Here is a 7,712-nt window from a genome sequence, read left to right as displayed (position 1 = left end):
CACGACACGACACGACACGACACGACACGACACGACACGACACGACATGACATAATATAATATAATTTAATAGATATGATATAATGATGTGAATATAATAATAATGCACTTAATGACGTTGAGCAAGTGAATTGTGGCTACATACACAAGTATGTAAAATAAATACATTTTAATTTTCCTGCTGAAAGATAAGTATAGCGGAGTGTAGCGAAGGTTTCAAGGCACGAGAGGCAAAACAACTTTGCTGCCGAGCGAACCACACAACTTTTCACCTCACTATGGTGAGGAAAATGGTAAAAGAAAGAAAAGCTAGTTGAACCATAAAATTACAGTTTTTTTAATTAATTGAAAAAGTTTACCTTCGGATGCGTTCTGAATTTACAGCTTATCAATTTTTATTCTTGCTTGAACTTTTATTTTGTGTGTTTAAGTGTTATTGACATTATTTCTAAACTGCCTCCGTGGCCGAACGGTTACCATGCCGGACTGACACGCAGAGGTCCCAGGTTCGATTCCCGGGCCGGGAGAAATATTTGTATGGCCTACATTTATTTCTCTCGTGAGTTTGGGTGTAATTTGTGGTTATCTATGTGTATGTCCATGGCACCCGCGACACAGGGTTTCCCTAGTGCGGGGCTATGTTGAGTGTGTGCGTTATTATTCTTATTATTTTAGTTCTTCTACGAATTAAAATATTTGAATAAACACAATTAATATACCAACGGATTTATATTACATAAATAAGTAATGTTTGGCGTAATCGAACGTGCAATTATCTTTTTTTTCTTAGTAAGAAAAAGTTAGGTGCACCACAAGTCCATCGTCAAGTTCGAATTTCAAAAACCTTTTTCATCGTAGCGAGCAAGAAACGATTTTGCGCGCAGTTTTCTAATGAGAAAGAAAGCCTTTCCGAGCTAGTCAGGTGAAATAGTTATTTGATAAGCAAGGCTGCAAAGTTGTTATTTGATGCGAGTGCTTGTATTGAAACCTGAGCAAGCAAAGGAGTCGAAAGGTCGTATTCCAGAACTCTACTCAATGCTCAAGTCAGGACTTGAGTATGATTTCAAGCACTGGAAATACGACCGTATTGGCTAATAATGATTTCTAGTGCTTTAAATCATACTCAACTCCTGACTTGAGCATTGAGTAGAGTTCTGGAATAAGACCCTTGGATTCGCTCGGCAGCAAAGTTGTTTGGCTGTGAACTATACAACTTTTCACCTCACTATTGCGAGGAAAGTGGTAGCTGAAAGAGAAACGGTTGAATTATAAAACATCAAATTTTTTAATCAAAACAAAAAGTGTAACTTCGGATGCTTCTTAATTTGCACCTCATAAATTTTTATTCTTGCTTGTACTTATAATTAATTTTGTGTGATTAAGTGATCATTGAAATTATTTTAGTTGTTCGACAAATTAAAATATTTTAATAAACACAATGAGTTATCATTGTCAATTAAATGTTAACAATGATAAGAATAAAATATACCAACGGATTTAAGATATTACATAAATAATGTACGAAAAATCGCGTAGTTAAACGTGTCATTATGTTTTTTTTTTCATCGTAAGAAAAAGTTAGGTGCACCACATTCCATCACCAAGTTCGAATTTCAAAAACCTTTTTGCCACGCAGCTTTCTAATGAGAAAGAAAGCCTTTCCGTGCTAGTGAGGTCAAAAAATGTTTCCTAATTTTTTTGGTAATGTCCTATCAGTACAGTGTGAACAAGACGAAATTTCCTCAACAATGGCTTTGGAGAACCACATCGAGCATTATCCGTGGCCGACACCATGAATAATGGATGCAACACTGGCCCAGCTTAGTGTCAATGGGATCACGCCTCCATATTGGATTATTGCGAATAAATGGCGACAATAGACCACAATGTAGGTTTAGAATTTAAGCTGGTACTAAGGATTGTTATTGAACCCTGGATCGATTTCTTTAAATGAATAGTTTAAGTTTTCTCTGTAATAGGAAATATGTTTCTACTTCCCGAGGTTGCAGACTTACCTGTGTCTAAATAACAACCTAAAATACAGGTTTTTCAGTTCAGTTTTTCACACTATATTGATGTAGTGTTCTGCAGATAACATTAGTATTTTATGCAATCGTTACATAGTGATGGTACTTATAATCGAGTACCGTGTTTAGGCCACGAGGCTATACCGAGTGGCCTAAGTAATAGGTACGAGGTTTTAAGACCTAATTATGCAATGATTGCATACAATACTTTTTTTACGAGTAAATAAAGTATTGAAACACAACCAATATTTACTGATATTATGTTAACAACAAAGTCAAACGAAAGCCAAACAAACGCTACAAAATAAAAAACATAAGAGATAGTATAGAATTGGCCAAGTACCGTTATAATTTACCATGACCTTAGGTGAATGTATTTTACCCATTTTTTTTATAAAGGTTTGTGGCCCGATTGCAAGATCTCAACCAATCCGGAGGCAGTAGAGCTACATGAGTAAAGAAAGTAGAGCGTTTGTCTAGCGTAAATAGTCTCTAGCGGCATATTTGATATTTTAATTAGCATAAATACGACGTTCTTTTTTTGAAATTTTTCAAGACAATAGAATTTTAATTCAGAAATAAAAAGAGCGCCTTTGTAATAGTTTATGAAATTATAATTGACAGATTAAAAGTACAGAAGTAGAAAAAAAAATTCAGTTAGATTTTTGTACTTACTAAAATTACGTGGTAGCCTGCCTCACTGCCACTCAAGCAGGGGCTGTGGGTTCGAATCCGGGCTCGCACCTCTCAGTTTCTTAGAATTTATGTGCAAGATTTAGTTAGAAATTTACCGTGAGCTTTTCGATGAAGCAAAACATCGTGATGAAACCTATACATAGAAGTAGGTTCACGACCCTCAGAAAACGTGTAAAGTCCCCAACCCGCATCGGGCCAGCGTGCGGACTATTGCCTAATCCCTCGCCTGAGAGAAGTCCCGTGCACAACAGTGGGACTTATGAATAGGTAGATATTGATGATGATGATGATGAAAGAGGTCGTGACCGTCAAGCACCACTGTAGCGGGATGATTCCAGGTGGTCCTGGAGATTATAGTGTTGTGTAAAACAAGTGTTTTTTTCCTGGTTGATGGAAAGTGGATACCGCCGCCTATACCTAGATATTTAATTTCCTTAATATCATAAACATACCGTAAGATAACATATGGACATAAGATCTTACATAGCATGTGTTTCTGAATACGCAGGCTCTCCCTAACGGTCAATTCATATCGTCTATAGATGCAAAAGCAACCGTCAGACTTTTTTACTATGAAATTATCTTCAACATCGCAATTTCTTTAGAGTATCCTGAGCACAGCCGTGCTGCTTTACGGTAGGAATATATAAATCAGAATAAATGAATTTATTTGCCTAAAATATTGTTGAAATCAATAATTAAGTAAAATAAGATGAGAATAATGGCTGCGATTTGCTTGCTCTAGATAAGTATAAGTATTACTGAATGACGTATTACCGAGCTTTAAAGTTCAAAATTGGCTGTTAACATAACTAAACTTGACAATGAAAATTGACGTTTAACTCAACATTTACTGCAGTGCTGCAGTACTGCCACGTTACCTATTTCTGCCGCCAAGCAGTAATGTGAGCATTACAGCGTTCCGGTTTTGAAGGGTAAGGGTGCTGCTGATATTACAGGCACGTGGAACATGTACAACCTAATACATCTCAGGGCAACGGGCTCAGTGGCAGTGTCCCTCAGGTCTCTGTGATGTAAAGCTCTAAGTAGCACTGCAACTGTTATGGATAGGTTTACCACCAGGCGCATGACTTGTTCGTCCCGTTATTTGGTATAACAACAAAAAGTGACGTAACTTTTACTGGTGGTATAAAGAAATGCGCCTGGATAGTTTTTACCACCGTCTTAACTCACGTTTAACACATCGTAACACTGCACTATCACACTAGGGTGGTCAACAGGGAACTTCTTGAGATTCCTACCAAGCTTGTCGCCTAAACATAAAATTGTTTAAACTAAAGCATACTCTTCTAATTAATGCAACACTTTATTGATGTATAAAATTTAATTATGAAAGCTGAGTATCGGCTTAAAATAAAACTGCGACCAATTAGGGAAAACAAGGTGGTCGTGCCTTTGGATTAATATCCTTAATTAACGGTTAAGGAGGCTGGGAGGGTCGTTAAAGGAGTCAGACCAGCGCGACAGTAATAGTAAGGTGGCACGGAGTTGGGGCACGTTTAGGGTCCTAATTTCTAGACAATAACAGAATACGTGCAATTATAACATAGGATCATAATAACAATACTCAAGGGAATGGAAGCGGATTACTGCAACTGACAATTATTATTTAAATATTGAATACTTTTCAACTCCGTTATATAGGAGCCTTATAAGGGTACCAAAGGCTCTTGTGTAATAAAAATGACAGTTTAATAAATATGACAGTCTAAATGACTGAATTTGTGGCTAAGGCTTTAAAAAATTAGTAGGGATAGAAAATTTACAAAAAAAAAAGGTATTTACTTGACTTGCGGTCACGCTTTTGTATTTGTCACAAAAACATTGTAGTGAAATGACACTTTTTCTGCGTGTGTTAGTGTATTTTTTCTTTTTACACTTCTAAAAAAATTATGGGTCTTGATCTGGCAATGTTGTATTTTTAGAGTACCAATGTTGTCCCATCTTGATTCTCGATGACGAAGGGTTTATTGTAACACGCTCTCTTACTCTAATACCTCACGTAAAGTTAAGAGTCTTCCTCTGTCCTTAAGTTAAAGTCGGTTAATTGAGACGAGGGACCTCAGTCCGAAGTAAAACTTAAATCCGTACCTGTAAAGGCACAGCGACAGTAAACGCAAGTCGTTACGACAAGAAACTTTACTGCGCTATTCCGATCCAACCGCGCCGACACCACACTATTACACGGAGATTTTGAACATACAATGGAGATCTAACTTGTTCTAAACTATAGGGGAGTTGCGTCTTTAGAGCGGAATTTGAGTTTCACATTTTCATGATTAAACTTAGATATATTTGGTTTGACATGTAATACCACAAGACAATAAATACAGTCGAAGTGGTTAGTTAGCGTCTGACGCGTGCCAACTATATAGGCCCAGCTCAGTCCGCCATTTACGCTTTGTATAGCTGGGTGATTCTTTCGCGCAAATTCTCTAAAATCGTAGAAAAATGCCTTATTGCGCTGTTTTGGAGTGCAAAAATGACAACCGCACCAAAAATATTACCCGTTGTGGTATTTCATATCATCGGAGTCTTATTTTAATAAATGTTCAATTTTCTGTTTATCGAAATATTTTGTTACAAGGTACGAAAGTAAAACTTATACCGCTGCAATATGGTCGCTTCTTGTTTGGAGAACTAAATTAATGGCTAATTCATCGTCGTTCAGCAATGAACCGCTAGATGGCAGCACATTTATTGAAATTTCGATATGATATCCAACGTCGTAACTTGCAATAATAGGTATTGATGGTATTGAACTTTCAACGATATGCCAACAGGGTAAAGTTTCAATTATATTAACAATCCAGAATTTGTTATTTCTTTTTCAATTTGAAACTACGGCCAATAAATATCAAGATTTTGTAGTGATTCAAATTAAGAATGTGTGAGTTTTGGCGATATCGGTTCTGATAGTAATCGAGGCTTAAGTCACTTCCATTGTTTTTTGTAATACGTTTATTTCCACATTATTATATACAAGGTTATTTATAAAATACCAACAACCTTGGAGGACCATGTTGCTAATATAACAACAACTTTTGTTCAATGACTTTTAATAATTCATCACATTTTACTTTCATACAAAAATAACAATATTTACATAAATCGCTATAAATGGCGATAAATGTGCAGTAACAAAGGAAAGCGCTAGCGTAACTGTCGAGAGGACGCATGCACATTTGAACTTACTACCTTGCTACCAAATGCAGATCTAAAAAGTGTCAGATAGTGCAGCAAAAAGTTACAAGTTTATTTTTGGTGAATTTATCATGCTTTGTAAATAGTTGTTATTTTTGATGTTATTAATAATAATATAGCGAGGTTATTAGTATTTTACAAATAACCCCATACACATTTTATAAATCTGTAATAGTGGCTTATATTTGCCAACACAGAATACTAAACACTGTATTCTGATACTTATTTTAGTTTACCTTTTCAATTATCTTTTATATAACACGTTTGTCCACCAATATTGTTCAAATAATTAATTATTTCAAATCGTTCTTTACATCATTTCGCGCACAAATCACATTAAAAAAGTGACAGTATGTATAACTGAATTTGTGGTAAAAGTTTCAAATAAAAATAGTTACTACAATGGAATAGGTTTCCCAAGTATTACTTAAGTGGTCTATTGTGGCGCTACAAAACCTAACTGAATTAATTCAAATATACTAGCTTTAATTAACGGGTCAAACTACGTTAAACTCTCCTCTAACATGTGTTTATCGCTATCGTGACGTGTGAATTACGTCATTTTGTTGTAGTAATACGTCTAGCCGGTAGTTTTGACGTTATTTAGTAAGACAAGAACGTAGGAAAAATATAGAATAAAACCCATTGACCTACCAACAAAAGGTCAATGATAAAGCCTGATATTTTGGGTGAGTTTTGGCGTGCAACTTCAATGTGAACTTACATATACGATATTTTCTATGCTCTTCTTCCTGCCTGAAACTAAACGATTGTGTTATATGTGTATTTATAGCATAGTCACAGAATGCAAACTGTGTGTTGCTTCAAGTTAACTTCATTAGAATAGGAATGAATTAGGATGACTATTAAAAAAAATCTAATTCTACTTATAAACAATAAGACAAAATAGTACAAGTCATATTACACGTATATATCAACAGTAAAAATTTCGTAGTCTATACTTGATACAAAACACGCACTTTTAGTGTAATAGGGCCACTTTTTTAATATAAAATCAAGTGACGGGACGAACAAGTCGTGCGCCTGATGGTAAGCTACACGCCGGTCCATAACAGTTGCAGTGTCACTCAGAACTCGCAAAGATCAGCGAGGCACTGCCACTGCGCCCGTCACCCTGAGACATAAGTTGACAAGTCCCACGTGCCGGTTATTTCATCTGCAAAATGACAACTTAAGTAAGGAAATAATTTTAAAGATTCTACGAACGAGCAAGAGCCGTCAGTGTGTGCTGCTGATCGTACCTAAGGGACAAAACTATCCGTAGCGGCGGACAGGATGCGTAGATAGAAGCAACAGAGGACCGCACCAATAACTTTCTCAGCAATACATACATATATAATGATACACTTTTCCCAAATAGGGTGGGCAGAGCTAAGGGTCGAATCTGTATTTCAAATATGTTATTATATATATCTGGCTATGTATTAATAACAACTAAAGTAAGTACCAAACATTAGCATTCCTCATTTTCAAGAACTAATCAATAGGTTGAATTAGTGTTTCATTTAGTTTTGAGTGTTTGTTTAGTTAGTTTAGTGTAGGTGCATTTTTTAATATAAACTTTAAATAATTCGTAATTTGAAGTACACTCGTCGTTTTGAGGTCAATATGGCGGTTGTACGTTGTACCTTAATAATGTTATAATTTCGGTCTTATGGAGGTACATTTTTTCGATTTTTGTACATTTATTTGGTTCGAAATTTAACTGTATATAATCTCAGTACAGAGTACTAAAAAACCGAC

Source organism: Hyposmocoma kahamanoa, unplaced genomic scaffold (assembly GCF_003589595.1).
Source record: "Hyposmocoma kahamanoa isolate Upper Pololo Valley unplaced genomic scaffold, ASM358959v1 88, whole genome shotgun sequence".
Taxonomy (NCBI): domain Eukaryota; kingdom Metazoa; phylum Arthropoda; class Insecta; order Lepidoptera; family Cosmopterigidae; genus Hyposmocoma; species Hyposmocoma kahamanoa.
Note: the sequence above shows the minus strand (reverse complement) of the source record.